Raw genomic sequence first — 15894 nt, 5'->3', positions numbered from 1 at the left:
AATAAAGACTTCCCCTGGAGTCAGTGAATGAAGACATTCCTTTATGTCAATTATTAATTGTGTGCAATTTTGGGCAAATCATTGATGATGCTCTCTGAATGTTGGTGTCTCCAGCTGTAGAGTGGAGCTCATGATTATTAAGGTTAAATAAGTATAAAAAAAAGTACTAGACTAGGGGATCGGGTGGTAGTGGAGCGGGTCAAGCACACGTGGCACAAAGCGCAAGGACCGGCGTAGGGATCCAGGTTCAGGCCCTGGATCCCCACCTGCAGGGGAGTCGCTTCACAGGCGGTGAAGCAGGTCTGCAGGTGTCTATCTTTCTCTCCCCCTCTCTCTTCCCCTCCTCTCTCCATTTCTCTCTGTCCTATCCAACAACGAACAACATCAACAATGGCAATAATAATAACCACAACGAGGCTACAACAACAAGGGCAACAAAAGGGGGAAAAAATGGCCTCCAGGAGTGGTACTCGGAGTCATGGTGCAGGCACTGAGCCCAGCAATAACCCTGGAGGCAAAAAAAAAAAAAAAAAGCACTAGACTACTGATAGACAAAAGTATCTCATCTGCTATTCATTAATAAGTATTACCTACTGTGGCAGTAGAAGCAAGTAAGAAAACATTCCAGTCAACCAGCTTCATCAACAAGGAGCACTGGAGTAGCAGAATGAAAAGAACACACAAGTGACAGTCAGAATCAGAGCCACAGCCTTCCAGAATGTTTTCTCACAGGAAAAAATAGGAACGAATTTTACCTTGCTTCTCTTTCTTGGGGTATTCATGAGGACCTACCATAGCAACTGTTTTGTAAATGGAAAGCACTGCAGAAATGCTAGAAGTTATGCTCTTTATCACCAGGAATTCACTGAACCTGACGCCCAAGCCACACACAAGAAGAGAACAGTCCCCAGGTGATGTTCAGAGCAGCAGCCAGGAATAGTATCTCCTCAGGCCACAAAGGGTAGATTTAAGCTACAACCCCAGGCCAGTTAGCCCAGCAGGTTAAGTACACATGGTGCAAAGCTCAAGAACTGGCTCAAGGATCCCGGTTCCAGCCTCCAGTTTCCCACCTGCAGGGGAGTCGCCTCACAAGTGTTGAAGCAGGTCTGCAGGTGTCTTATCTTTCTCGCTCCCTCTTTGTCTTCCCCTTGTCTCTCAATTTTTCTCTATCCTATCCAGCAACAATGACAGCAATAACAACAATAATAATAACAACGATAACAAGGGCAACAAAAGGGAAAAAATGGCCTCCAGTGGATTCATAGTGCAGGCACTGAGCCCTAGCAATTACCCTGGAGGCAAAAGAAAGGAAGGAAGGAAGGAAGGAAGGAAGGAAGGAAGGAAGGAAGGAAGGAAGGAAGGAAGGAAGGAAGGAAGGAAGGAAAAGAAGGAAGGATGGAAGGATTTAAGCTATAACCAACCTGAAAATCAAGCAGGTGTGGTAGGTCTTCTCAAAAGTTCTGGCCCCTGAACTCTATTATAGGTTCCGGTGTTCTAAAGGTAAAGCCCCTGGTCATCTTGCCAAATGCTGTACATAGCTGGATAAAAACCCTTTTGGTATTAGTGTTAAGTGGACAAGCAAAGTACACAGTGTTATTGAAGTTGTGGGGTGTAATTTAAGTTGAAAAGGTTTGAAAGTAATAGATTGCTCTTACTATTTTCTTTTGTTTATTATATTTTATTTAGATAGAGTCAGAGAGAAATTGAGGAGAGGGGGAGGTACAGAGGGAAAGAGACGTGAAGCTTTCCCCCCTGCAGGTGGGGACCAGGGGCTTGAACCTGGGTCCTTGTGCACTGTAATGAGAGTGCTTAACCAGGTGCGCCACCACCTGGCCCCCCACATAGATTGCTCTTAAACAAGTAACATTAAGATACCTTAAGACTGGCAGTTAGGGAGGTGAAGCAGTGGATAAAGTGTTAGGCTTTCAAGCATGAGGTTCTTAGTTCATTCCCTGACATTTTCTGTGCCAGAGTGATATTCTAGATTTCTCTCTCCTAAATAACTTTTTTTTTTTTCATTTCCACCAGGGTTATCATTTGGGCTTGGTGTCTACACAACAAATTCACTATACCTGGCTGCCATATTTTCCTTTTTTCTTTTCTTATTTTATAGGACAGAGAGAAATCAAAAGAGGAGGGGGTGATATAGAGGGACACAGTAAGAGAAATACCTGCAGCACTGTTTTTCCATTTTATTGGACAGGACAGAGAGAAATTGAAAGAGGAAGGGGAGAGAGGGAGAAAGAAAGATAAATACCTGCAGACCTGCTTCACTGCTTGGGAAGTGACCCCTCTTAGGTGGGAAGCCAGGGGCTCAAATGGGGATCCTTGCAAGGGTCCTTGCACTTTGTACTATGTGTGCTTAACCCGGTGCGCTAGTGCCAGCAGGGTAGAATATGTTTTTTATTTAATCGATTGATTTATTTACTTTTTATTTATTGGCTAGATAGAGACAGGGATAAATTGGGAGGGGAAGGGGAAATAGAGAGGAAGAGAGACTTAGAGACACTTGCAGCCCTGCTTCGCCACTTGTGAAGCTTTCCCCTTGCAGGTGGAGATCAGGGGCTTGAACCTGGGTCATTGCACATTGTATTGCGTGAGCTTAACCAGGTGCGCCACTGCCTGGCCCAGTTAGAGTATATTTTTTTGTTTGTTTTTGTTTTTTGCCTCCGGTCGCTGGGGATTGGTGCCTGCACTAAGAATCCACCTTTGCTGGTGACCTTTTTTTTTTTTTTTCATTCGATAGGAGAGAAATTGAAAGGGAAGGGGGAGACAGAAAGAGGGAGAGAAAGAAAAGATAGACACCTGCAGACCTGCTTCACTGCTCACGAAGAAGCCCACTGCAGGTGGGGCTCGAACCTGGGTCCTTGTGTGTAGTACTATGTGCTCTTAACACTGGTGTGCCACTGCCCGGACCCCCAAGGGTACTTTGTTTTTTTTGCCTCCAGGGTTATTGCTGGGGCTTGGTGCCTGCAGTTTCTATGCCTTTTTTTTTCCCCCTCCCATCTGCTCCTGGAGGCTATTTTTTCCCTTTTGTTGCCATTGTTGTTCATCATTGTTGTTACTGATGTCGTTGTTGTTGGATAAGAAAGAGAGAAATGGAGGGAGGAAGGGAAGACAGAAAGGGGGAGAGAAAGACACCTGCAGACCTGCTTCACCGCCTGTGAAGCAACTCCCCTGCAGGTGGGGTGTCAGGGCGCTTGAACCGGGATTCTTACACAGGTCCATGCTTTGTGCCTTGTGCACTTAACCCGCAGCGCTACCACCTGGCCCCAGGGTATGTTTTTTTAAAGATATATTTATTTATTTTTATGAGAGGCAGAGAAGAGAGAGAGAAAGACTGAGACCTGCAGACCTGTTTCACCACTCATGAAATGCCCCTCTGCAGGTGGGGAGTAGGGGCTAGAACCTGGGTCTTTCCACATGGTGATATGTACACTTAACCAGGTTCAACACCACCCAACCCCTAACCCCTAGCCCCTGGGCATTTTTTAAAAAATGTATAGTACATCCATTAGTTCTTTTTTTTTCTCCATATTACTTACCAAATTCCAGATTTTATATGAATTTCACTCATTTTTTTCCACTTTTTTTTTTCTGTTTCAAGATCCAATCCAGAATAACTACAATATATTTAGGTTGCTTGAATTAGGAACCATGAAAATTGTCACCTATTCAAACAAAACCAACCTTTGGACTTTCAGTTACCTTGTTGCAGACTAGACTCTGCCTCCTCCCAGCTGGTCTTCCTCATGACATTCTCCCTCATGACATTCTCCAATGTGAATGACAACCCCCCCTTTTGCCAGCTATTCCCAGTCAAGCCCCACTGTGTCCACAGGGTAGAGTCTGGACTTCCTCCCTCTTATTTTTGTTAGTCTTTGTCATCATGTCTTGTATTAGACCCAGTCAACACAAGTAACAGGTCGTTTTCAGCATCTAGGCACACTGTCCCCAGGCTACTACAAGACAAGAGGTTTGATTTAGCAGAAGAATGCATTACTTAACAATATTCCTGGTCCTCTGAAAGCTTCTCCCCTGCTGTCCCCCTGAAGATGGTATTCTTTCCCACTTCCTCTTCTGATCTGTCCAAGAAAACTGTTAGGAGAAAGACCACAGGGGCAAAAAAGAAAGGATTGGTACCAAGACCCCCTGGACACACCACTCACATCTCACTAAAAATATAGACACCAGATTTCTACCAATTTGGGGGACTTTAGCAAGTCAACTCCATTTCTGATCTAAAGGAGTGCGTGATTAAAATTAACTGCAGTCCCAGAGTGTTTTTTGGAAATCACAAAGACTGAATGTATTCTCTATACACTGGCTCACTATAGCAGCCTCTGGGCTGTGGCTACTTAGAAGCAGATTTAAAAGATGGGAGGGGGAAAAAACGCATAAAAACTATGACAGCTCCTGTCCTTACTTCTGTTTATCTAGCCATAACAAAGCACCCCCCCAAAAAAAGGGTAAGGGTCATGGGCTTCAAAGAAGTCATGAAATTGGGAATATAAGGTTATGGTCAAAAGAAAATGTCTAGAGTCAGACTTTTTTGGGCTAAATGACAGGTTTGCAACTTTCCACCTTGAGATCTTGGGCAAGTTATTTAATATCTCTGGGCATTATTTAAAGAGTGGATAATGATAGTAATCACCTTCATGGTTGCAAGGTCTGTGTTAAAAAAAAAAAGGAACTTGGAACATTCCTGAAATACACACACACACACACACACACACATACACACACACACACACGAGAATATAACAGGAATGTAATCTATATAGTAGATATATGTACATATATAATAAATGCTTAATATATGTTAGCTAATATTAATATTGGTCATTCATAGAGTAAATCTGACAATTTAGAGGATGTGGAACCAAAAAAATTAATAAAACAAAAGATTTTAAAAAACCATTTCCCGGGAGTTGGGCGGTAGCACAGTAGTTAAGCCCAGGTGGTGCAAAGCACAAGGACCGGCATAAGGATCCCGGTTCAAGCCCCCGGCTCCCCACCTGCAGGGAAATTGCTTCACAGGCGGTGAAGCAGGTTTGTAGGTGTCTATCTTTCTCTCCCATTCTCTGTATCCCCCTCCTCTCTCCATTTCTCTCTGTCCTATCCAACAATGAAGACATCAGTAACAACAACAACAATAATAAGTACAACAATAAAACAAGGGCAACAAAAAGAGAAAATGAGTAAATAAATATTTTTAAAAAACACCATTTCCCTACATATTTTTAAGATCCAGTTCATAGGAAAGTCTCTATCAGATGTTCTATACAGAAAATGTGATTTTTAATATGGAAGAGTAGGATTTGTATGTTCCTCAAGGGCTAAATTTGCCTCGGAGTTATTGTATACCTTGAATATGCAAATTCTACAGCCTTCTGCAAATGTTTGCTTTTCACTCCAAGACTTATGCAGGAGAAGCAACCACAAGTATTACAAAGATATGGTTTGCTCATACGGCTGACAACCACTTCAAAATATAGCTATTGTACTATTTCAACCACATGAACCTCTATTATTATCTATAAATCCAATCAATATCATGCCCAGCAGAACTGAAACTAGTCAGAAAGAATTGGGCATGTGGCCCACATAGGACATCCCTATTCCATGGCAAATCCCCCCCCCCCAGGTAGTGTCCATGCCCCCCCCCCGCAGGAAATGTTTCAAAATTATAGCAAAAAAAAAAAAAACCGCAAGAATACAAATTCCAAAGAAATGTAATTCATATACTTCAGTTTACTCTGGAATTTTGGCACTAAGGACAAAATAGTAAATGCCAAAATGACGCTCCTGGAAGACTAGGAGCCATGAAGTTTTAGTGAGGTCAGGCTGCCCTCTGCTGGAGAGGAGAGAAAGAACCAGAGCTTCACTCCCACACAGGATACCTGGGTTTGAACTTGGGACTTTATGCTTTTAAGTTCAACATTTATTTTTTAACTGGTTATTTTGTTTGTTTGTTTGTTTATTTTACCAAAACACTGTTCATCTGGGGCTTATAACGGTGCTGGAATTGAACTTGGGACATTGAAGCATCTGGCATTGAAAATCTTTTGAATTATCCCCAGCTCTATTTTTTTAAGGGAGAGAGAGGGAAAGAGAGAGAGAACACGAACACCAGAGCATCAGTTTGGCATATTTGGTGCTGGGGATCAAACTTGGGACCTCAGGGCTTTACCCCATCTCCAGAAATCACGGACTATGGGGCCATAATTAAAAACCTGATCTTTTTTTTTTTTGGGGGGGGAGAGGTAGGGCACCGGGTTAACCGCATGTAGTGTGAAACACAAGGACCCGCGCAAGAATCCTGGTTTGAACCACCAATTCCTCACCTACAGAGGAGGTGAGGGGGTGGGTGGGAGTTGCTTCGCAAGCGGGGAAGCAGATCTGCTGTCTACCTTTCTCTCCCCTTCTATGTCTTCCCCTCCTCTCTCAATTTCTGTCTTATACAATGACAGCAACAACAATGGAAAAAAGATGGCTGCCAGGAGCAGTGGATTCATAGTGCAGGCACCCAGCCACAGTGATAATAACCCTGGAGGTTTAAAAAAAAAAAGCTTTTAAATTTTCATAAAATTCTTCCCTATATGTGACACCTAGAAGTCAGCCTCTTATGCCACGTATAGCTCTACAAATATTTCACTGGCAAGAAAGAAAAATGGGGCCATATTTATAAGAAATTTCAGAGAGGCTTAGAAACATTATTAACAGGGCAGCAAGAGCAACTTTTGAATGATACACAGTGCTTCTTTGTGGGTTGAGTGGACTCATTTTAGGTCATCTCTCTCAACATGAGATTAACCTTTGCTCTCCTCTCCGACAGGGGTGGCAGCAGCTCCAGAGAAATTCTGCAGAAGACCAGTGGCAGAATAACAGAGAAGGTGTCATTGTACTTGTCTCAAATAAACAGCTAGGCATATAAAAACTGCAAAGCAGATTCCGCAGGCGTGTCCTGAATAGGTGGGCTTAATCCTCCCCTCACCCCCCACCCCCCATTTTCTCACTTAGGGATAATCATAGGTCCTTATCTGAACAGGCCAAGCAATATGTCAGGCAATAGGGTTTGAACTGAAAGGCTAGGAAGATTTTTCTGGAAGTTTGAATTTGCCTGTTCAAACTTTCTCTTCCCACCTAGTAAAATAATTAAATGTAACTTGAGTAGATTTGAAATGATCAAACTCCATCACTCCTTTTTTTTTTTTTTTTCCAGTTGAGTACTAACTGTACTGATATGAGAGGGGTTGTGGGAAGAGAGCTGCAGTAAATTATTAACATCCATTAGCGTCCTTCAGTACTATAGTAGTTCAGTTTCTCAGAAAGTAGGAACCAGAAAGCATGGGAGATAGGATAGGTACAGTTTGACAGGCCAGAAAAAGTTGAGAGAAGGGTCTGCAGATGAAAAAAAACAAAACAAAACATAGATGGGGGTGTGGATAGACTGGAAGACACCAAACACTGCCTACTTAGTCATCTTTGATTTCTGGTGTGCTTGCCTTTCAGCCTCTAATGTCAATAGCGAGGTTATTAAAATAATCACCTGGAAACAGCTCACCTGAAAGAGCATACATACACTTCATGGTGGCCCCAGGTTACAGTCCCCAGGCCACCACACTAGAGCACCATGCAAAGGGGAAAGTTCACAAGTGCTGTCTGTCCTTTCTGTTCCTCTCACCCTCTATCTAAAAGGGGAAAAAAGAAAAGAGAGAATGGAAGAGGAAGGGAGGGAGGGAGGGGAGAAGGAAGGAAGGAAGGAAGGAAGGAAGGAAGGAAGGAAGGAAAGAAAGGAGAGAAAAGCTTGCCAGAAATAGTGGAATTATGCAGGTGTGAAGCCCCAGCAGGAGAGGCATAAAAAGAAACCCTAGGGAAAAAATAAATAAATATCACCTAGGGCCGTATTTTTAAAAATATATACTGATGCCAAACTCCACTCTAGTTTATGACTCAGAATTCCTGGTGGTCAATTAGATAGTGGCATTTTTCTCCAGTGGTCCGCAGGTGACTCTCTTCTGTAGCTCTGGCTAAAATTCACTGCTCTTTGGGCCAGGTGGTGGCACACCTGGTTACAATGCACAAGGACACAGGCTCGAGCCCCCAGTCCCCACCTGCAGGAGGACGGCTTTGTGAGTGGTAAAGCAGTGCTGCGGGTGTCTCTGTCTTTCTCCTCTCTATCTCCTCCTTTCCTCTTTATTTATCCAATAAATAAATAAAAACAACAACATTTAAAAATATATTTATTTATTCCCTTTTTGTTGCCTGTGTTTTATTGTTGTAGTTATTATTGTTGTTGTAATTGATGCCGTCGTTATTGCATAGGAAAGAGAGAAATGGAGAGAGGAGGGGAAGACGGAGAGGGGGAGAGAAAGACACCTGCAGACCTGCTTCACCGCTTGTGAAGCGACTCCCCTGCAAGTGGGGAGCCAGGGCTCAAACCAGGATCCTTATGCTGGTCCTTGCGCTTTGTGCCATGTGTGCTTAACCCGCTGAGCTACCGTCCAACTCCCATAATTTTTTTTAATTCACTGCTCTGTAGGTGACATCTTCAACATTGAATACAATGCTGCTGACACAAACAGACGAAAAGCCACCCTTTTCATGTGGCTAACTGGGCTTTGATAGGCCGAGCGCTTCAGTTGCCAAGAGCTGGGTCTGCAGGGATATGAAGGTTAAAGTGAGCCCTCATAAGGCAGGCAGTGGCTGGACTCCATGGTTGCAGCTTTATGGAAAATACTTGTCAGTGGTATATCTTAATTCACAACCTTTTGGCTGTCAGAATCAGAGTCACCTTTTGTTTTTTAAACTTATGGTTTTTATTCCAAGCTTGGAGTGACAGAGCAGCAAGCTCCCAAAAAGAAAACAAAAACAACCTTCATTTTGGGGTTTATTTTTATACCTTTTAAATTATGTATTTATTTATTTATTTATTATTGGATAGAGACAGAGAGAAATTGAGAGGGAAAGGGGAAATAGGGAGGGAAAGAAGCAGACACCTGCAGCCCTGCTTCCACCACTCCTGAAGCTTTCCCTCTGAGTGTGGGGACCAGGAGCTTGAACCTGGCGTCTTTGCGCACTGTAATGTGTGAGCTTAACCAGGTGCATCACCACCTGGCCCCCCAGCCCTTTTTTTTTTTATGCTCACATTCTGGTAAAATGCTGGTTTTCTGATTATTGCTTTGCACACAAGTTATTTCTTCTAAGAAGCTACACCGGGACTTCGCACTGTGTCCTTATCACTACAATTCTGTAATCTCATATCCCTTATCTAAATTCTCTTTATCTGTCTACTGTAATTTGTTTATCAACTCTGTGCTCAACTCCGATATTGGAGAGAGAGATTTCATGAGGCAAGTCAGTGGTACACCTGGTTAAGCACACACATTACAATGTACAAGGATTCTGGTGAAAGTCCCTGATCTCCAGCTGCCAAAGGAAAGCTTCAAGAGTAGTGAAACATTAGTGTATTGCACCAAAGTAAAAGACTCCAGGGTGGGTGGGGAGTGGGGAGAGTACAGATCCAAAAAAAATGACAGAGGACCTAGTGGGAGTTGTATTGTTATGTGGAAAACTGAGAAATGTTATGCATGTGCAAACTATTATATTTACTGTCAACTATAAAACATTAAAATTAAAAAGTGTCATGATACAGTGTTGCAGGGGCATCTCTTTCCCTCTCTACCTTCCCTTCCTTTTCAATTTCTCATTGTCTCTATCTGAAATAAATAAAATTTTTAAAGTTTTTTTTTTTTTTTAAAATCACTCACAACTTGGTATTACTAAATTGAATGTTACCACTACAAATTCATCTTGCAGTTAAGACTCTTTTTTCCTAGCAGGGCACATAGCTGATAAAAATGGAGCATCTCGGGAGTCGGGCGGTGGTGCAGAGGTTTAAGCGCACGTGGTACAAAGCACAAGGACCATGGAAAGATCCCGGTTCAAGCCTCCGCTCCCCACCTGTAGGGGAATCGATTCACAAGCGAATTCTCTCTGTCCTATCCAACAACTACATCAGTAACAACAACAATAAGAACTACAACAATAAAACAAGGACAACAAAAGGGAATAAATATTAAAAACGTTTTTTAAAAAAATGGAGCATCTCCTCACACCTGGAGGGGTTCTCTGTCCTAAACTCATTAAGAAGGTCTCTCGGTGAGGTTGAGAGATAGCCCACAAGATGCACACTTCACAGGATCCAGAACTGAGCCCCCAGCACTACGTGAGAGCACCATACATACCAGGTGCTGTGGTGTCTCTCTTCTCACTCTACAGAAGCTGTTTTCTTTTAGGGCTCAGAAAAGGAAGTACCCCGCAGAGGTCAAGAATCTAGAAAGGCTTCACAGAAGAGGGAGATGGTCTTGAAAGAAAAGCAAACAGGATGACAAGACAAGGGTAAAGTAGTTAATGAAGTCTGTGAACCTATCCCTCCTGGAATTAGATCAATTAGAGCATCCATCTTCAAAACAACTTTGGAGAAATAAACCAAGTTTTGAAGGCATTTTGGATTCTACAGGAAAACTGATAAACAATGGGATAAAACCAGATGACTGCTTGAAGATGTTGGTTGTAAGCTGCAAAGTATAGAAATGGTGTTAATACTTTAATCAACAAAATTATTCAGGTGGTCTCGGAGGTAGCAGTGATAAAGCTTTGGACTCTCAAGCTCGAGGTCATCAGTTCAGTCCCTGGCAGCACATGTACCAGAGCGATGTCTAACTCTTTTTCTTTTCTTTTTTCTTTTCTTTTCTTCTCTTCTCTTCTTTCTCTCTCTTTCGCTCTCTCTTCCTTCCTATCATTCTTCATTAATAAATAAATAAAATCTTTTTAAAAAAAAAAAATTTGGTTTTGTTGATCCTGTTAACACTAATATAGGGAGAAATTACCTGAAAGTTAGTATAACTAGATGCACATTTCAATGACTATTAAGACTCTCCTAGTTCAAAAATTCTTAACGTAAAAAGTGTAAGATGAGCCCAAAAACTATTTCTTTCTGGCAAAAGCACTGACACAGTGAGAAACTCTTAGTGACTTTAGTTTTTCCATAATTAAAATAAAACTAACTTTTACTGATTTCCCCAATGTTTTCAAAATAAAGAGTCTGAGCTTTATGGCCTCTAAGAGGTAAGTCTCTGGACTGAAGGGTGAGAGCGGGGAGATGTGGAAGAAGTTGAGCACTCTGAGTTTCCAATCTCCAGCAAAGATTTAAAAGCTAAGGCTGGGGAGATAGCATAATGTTTATGCAAAAAGACTCATGCCTGAGGCACCAAAGGTCCCAAGTTCAATTCCCAGCACCACAATAAGCCAAAACTAAGCTCTAGTAAAATAATAATTATTAATAATAATAAAGCAAAAGAGAAAATGCCACCTTAAGAAAAGGAAAATCAGGCAGGAGAGATACTATAATGTTTATGTAAACAGACTCTCATAGCTGAGGCTCTGAGGCCCCAGGTTCAATCCCCCACACCGTGATAAGCCAGAGCTGAGAAATGCTCTGGTAAAAGAAGAAAAAATAAATGAAAGAAAGAGAGAAAGAAAGGAAGAAAGAAGAGGAAAACCAAACTGCCAAGATTTATTTAGCTTTTCCTTTCACAGAAAATATAATAAGTTTATAATGTAAACACTGACACATGAAATAAAGTAGGATCAGGAAGACAGATGCACTGGAAACATTCTTGCCACAATCACCACACTGCTTCCTGATTACATTGGTATGAATCACATGGTTACATATACTAGAAAAATTAATGGCAACATTTACTTAGATTTACTTCAATACCAGAGAGCCTCTGAAATCCAACAATACCATATGAAGTCTGAGCTTACTGTTGCAAGAAAATTAAGATGAATAAATATGTCCATTTATTCATTTACTCAGGATGTTTAATGTTGAAGTGTAAAAGTGAATTAACATAGAAGCTCTAATATGCTTGTGGAGGCAAAGATTAAATTGTGCCTCTCTCTCTTCAAGAGCAAATAGAATTAACCAAACTGGAAGCAGATTTGCTTAACACTGGCCAGAAGATAGCACAATCACAGTGTATTCTTATTTCAATAAATGCCATAGATGGCAAAACACAATAAAGGATTGTCATTTATGCTTTCCCCAAATAATCACCCCAGATCTGATGCTTCAGGGTCATGTAAAGTTTTCAAGAATCTTTTCCCAGAAATCCAACTAGGAGAAATGACACTCTTCTCACCCCCCACCCCAACTGGTTAGGATCAAGAATCATCTCAGTTTAAAGTAAAAATTCAACTTGAATTCAGTAATAGGGAACATGGGCTGTAGTTTGCTGTGATTGTTCCAAGAGGTTAAAGTGACACCCACCACATGACACGTCAGTTTTGACAATCAATGCCCACCACACAGACACACAAGTTCAGGAAAAGTTCAGATACGGCTGCTTAAGATCTAGAACCCGGAATCTTGGAGTTGCCAAGTACTCTCTCAGTTCCGTAGTCAAAGGATATTATAAATAATCTCTGGTAGCTTTGTTCCTGGGTACCCAGTAGTCTATGGAAAAAGTACTCAGATAACTTTGTTCTTACAGTGAGTTAGAGCACTCACTCGTGCTCAGCACCGGTTTTGTGGAAGAGAAAAAGCTATCTGACCGGGTACTTTGAACCAACCCCTGCACCCTCACAATTAACCTACCTGCACTGCAGAGGTGAAGAGTCTATTTTGTGGAGCTCAGGTTTCACACGTGTGTGCCTGTGTGTTCTCACTGCTCTCGAGCCACTGTTTCATTCAGATAGGGAGACAGACAGGAAGAGGGAGGCAGAGGCGCCACAGCTCCATGACCGCTCCAGTGTCACAGTACCTCCCATTTGGTGCCAGGGCTTGAACCTGGGTCACATGCATGGCAAGGTATACGCCACAGTAGGTATGTCATCTCTCTGGCCCTGCTGATTTTTAAATGCATTCATATAACATCACATGAAAAACATCTTTACAACACAGATCATTTTCATACCCTTTATGTATAGGATCTGGCACAGTGATGATGTTCTCACTAAAGAAACAGAACAGAGAAAACCAAAACCAGATTTTAAAAGGAGTAGTAACTGATATTCCAAGGAATTTTTAAATCAACCTTCACCTATTTTTTTTTGGCTCCATTATGTAAGTTCTGCTTTTAAAACATACACAGAAGGTGATAAAATAGAGCTGCATTGATATGTCAGTGACTGATTAGAAAAAAAGAAAGAAAAGCCACTCATCTGAATCTCCATCTCTGAAATTTATATTTCTCCAAAAAAGAAAAAAGCAGACAGCTTTAAACGCTGTGAAACAAACAGTCCACTATCACTATAGACATGACAAGATATTTCACTGACAATTTTGCGATCCTGTAATCAGGCCACTAAGGCCAATATTTTCTTTTTGAAAAAAGTAACACTGACAATTAAATGCCTGAAACCTTTAAGACAAATGAGAGCCCAGACTATCTCCTCTCTCCTGCCATCATTCTGTAGAGTAGACCTGTTGCTTCTCCAGTGTTTCAGCTCCATCCCAGTTACTCCTTTGAGGGGATGCCCCAAAGGTTAACATTTGATATGACAGTTAGTCATTTCTCTACATAGCCTATCTCTTGCCCTCTCTTGGGATCAGACCCTACTGGAAAGTCTTTTCATTTTGTAAAATAATAGATAGAAACTCTACAAAACCGGTACTAGACAATATTACCCTTAAGGAATAAGGCACCTATGAGGGAGTCGGGCTGTAGCGCAGCGGGTTAAGCGCAGGTGGCGCAAAGCACAAGGACCGGCATAAGGATCCCGGTTTGAGCCCGGGCTCCCCACCTGCAGGGGAGTCACTTCACAGGCGGTGAAGCAGGTCTGCAGGTGTCTGTCTTTCTCTCCTCCTCTCTGTCTTCCCCTCCTCTCTCCATTTCTCTCTGTCCTATCCAACAATGACGACAACAACAATAATAATAACTACAACAATAAAACAACAAGGGCAACAAAAGGGAATAAATAAAATAAAAATTAAAAAAAAATAAATAAATAAGGCACCTATGATATGACCCCAGGCTGACTTTAGAAAAGTATCACTATTAAGATACTGTATGGCTTCAAAGGAGCAAGACTTCAGAGATAAGCACTACTTTCCTGCCATAGGCTAGACTGGGTTAGGGAACACTGTGGTGACAGTCTGGCCAACAGGGAGACTTGAGGCACTAAAAACCTCAAAGAAATGCAGATAGAAGTCTTTCTTTTTCTTTTTTTAAAGTTTATTTATTTATTTGTTTGTTTAGTTTGCCTCCAAGTTTATTGCTGGGGCTCAGTGCCTACATTACGAATCCACTGTTCCTGGAGGCCATTTTTCCTGTTTTGTTGCCTTGCTGTTGTTATTGTTGCCATTGCTGCTATTGTTGTTGGATAGGACAGAGAGAAATGGAGAGAGGAGGGGAAGACAGAGAGGGGGAGAGAAAAATAAGACACCTGCAGACCTGCTTCACCGCTCAAACCAGGATCCTTACACCGGTCCTTGAGCTTTGCACCACATGTGCGCTTAACCTGCTGTGCTACTGCCTGGCCCCCAGAAGTCTTTCTTAAAATAGAAAGTTATATCATAAGTAGCTCGTAGGTCATCATCAACATTCCTTTAAGTAACATTTTCACAATTGAGTAAGGAAGTATGGAAGAGAACGTAGGTAGCCTACATTCTAGTCCCAGTGCACTGCTTATTGGCTGTGTGAGCCAGGCCATGCCTCTCCACCTCTCCCACAAACCCCCCCTTTGTCTCAGTTTCCTCATCTATCACACAATTGATGACCTTCTTTGTCCACTTCATGTCATGACTGTGAGGATCGGATGAGATGATGTAAAAGTGCCTTGGAAATTATGTAATACAGTATGTAAAGATAAGAAAGTGGAGGGAGGGGGTGGACGGTGGTGGTGCACCTAGTTAAGTGCACTTAGTACTAAGTCCAAGGACATAGGTTCAAGCCCACAGTCCCCACCTGCAGTGGGGACACTTCATAAGCGGTAAAGCAGGTCTGCAGGTGTCTACCTTTCTCTCACACTCTCTATCTCCCCCTTCCTTCTCAATTTCTCTCTGTCCTATTGAATAAAATAATTTTTAAAAAGGATAAGAGAGGTGCCCCCTATAGAATATACTTTACAAAAGAGAACTCAAAAAATTCAATACTAATAATAGTTGCTTGGGTTGGCAAAATAGCTCACTTGCTTTGTTATATACAACCCAGGCTTACGCAGGGCCTCCAATGCATTAAAGGAAGGTTCAGTGCTGTGGTCTCACTCCCCTCACTCCCTGACTGTAAAAAAAGTCCACAGTGGGGATTGGGTGGTAGCATAGCTGGTTAAGCGCACATGGCTGCAAAGCGTAAGGACCGGTATAAGGATCCCAGTTTAAGCACCCGGGTCCCCACCTGCAGGGGTGTAGCTTTACAAGTGGTGAAGCAGGTCTGCAGGTGTCTATCTTTCTCTCTCCCTCTGCCTCCCCTCCTCTCTCGATTTCTCTCTGTCCTATCCAACAACAAAAAAAAATCAATGGCAACAATAATAATAACGACAACAACAAGGGCAACAAAATGGGAAAAAATGGCCTCCAGGCGCAGTGGATTCGAGCCCCAGCAATAACCCTGGAAGCAAAAAAAAAAAAAAATCCACCATGGTGAAGCCCTGTAGATGACCCCCTCACCCCTAAAACAAAAAGAAAAAGGAAGAGAAGGGAAAAAAGAAAGAGAAAAAGGAAGAATAGGTTCTAGGGACTGAGACTGGGTGGTGGAACACTCAGTAGAATATATACATCACCATGCACGATGGCCTGGGTTCAAGCCCCCTGCTCCCCATCTGCAGGGAGGAAGCAGTGGAACAGTGCTGTAAGTGTCTCATCATCTTTCTCTGTTCTCACCT

At 42.2% G+C, this 15894-nt stretch overlaps 1 long non-coding RNA gene across 1 annotated transcript; it reads right to left on the bottom strand.

Annotated features, from left to right (window-relative positions):
* Window positions 1–11567: 11567 nt before the first annotated feature.
* On the bottom strand, window positions 11568–15106 carry LOC132535005 (uncharacterized). The gene is made up of 2 exons (XR_009546783.1): window positions 14029–15106; window positions 11568–13717 (listed from the first exon to the last, which is right to left on the bottom strand). It is a non-coding gene; the product is annotated as an uncharacterized LOC132535005 (long non-coding RNA).
* Between the last annotated feature and the right edge of the window lie 788 nt (window positions 15107–15894).

Source organism: Erinaceus europaeus, chromosome 20 (assembly GCF_950295315.1).
Source record: "Erinaceus europaeus chromosome 20, mEriEur2.1, whole genome shotgun sequence".
Taxonomy (NCBI): domain Eukaryota; kingdom Metazoa; phylum Chordata; class Mammalia; order Eulipotyphla; family Erinaceidae; genus Erinaceus; species Erinaceus europaeus.
This window is presented reverse-complemented; position numbering and strand designations above follow the sequence as displayed.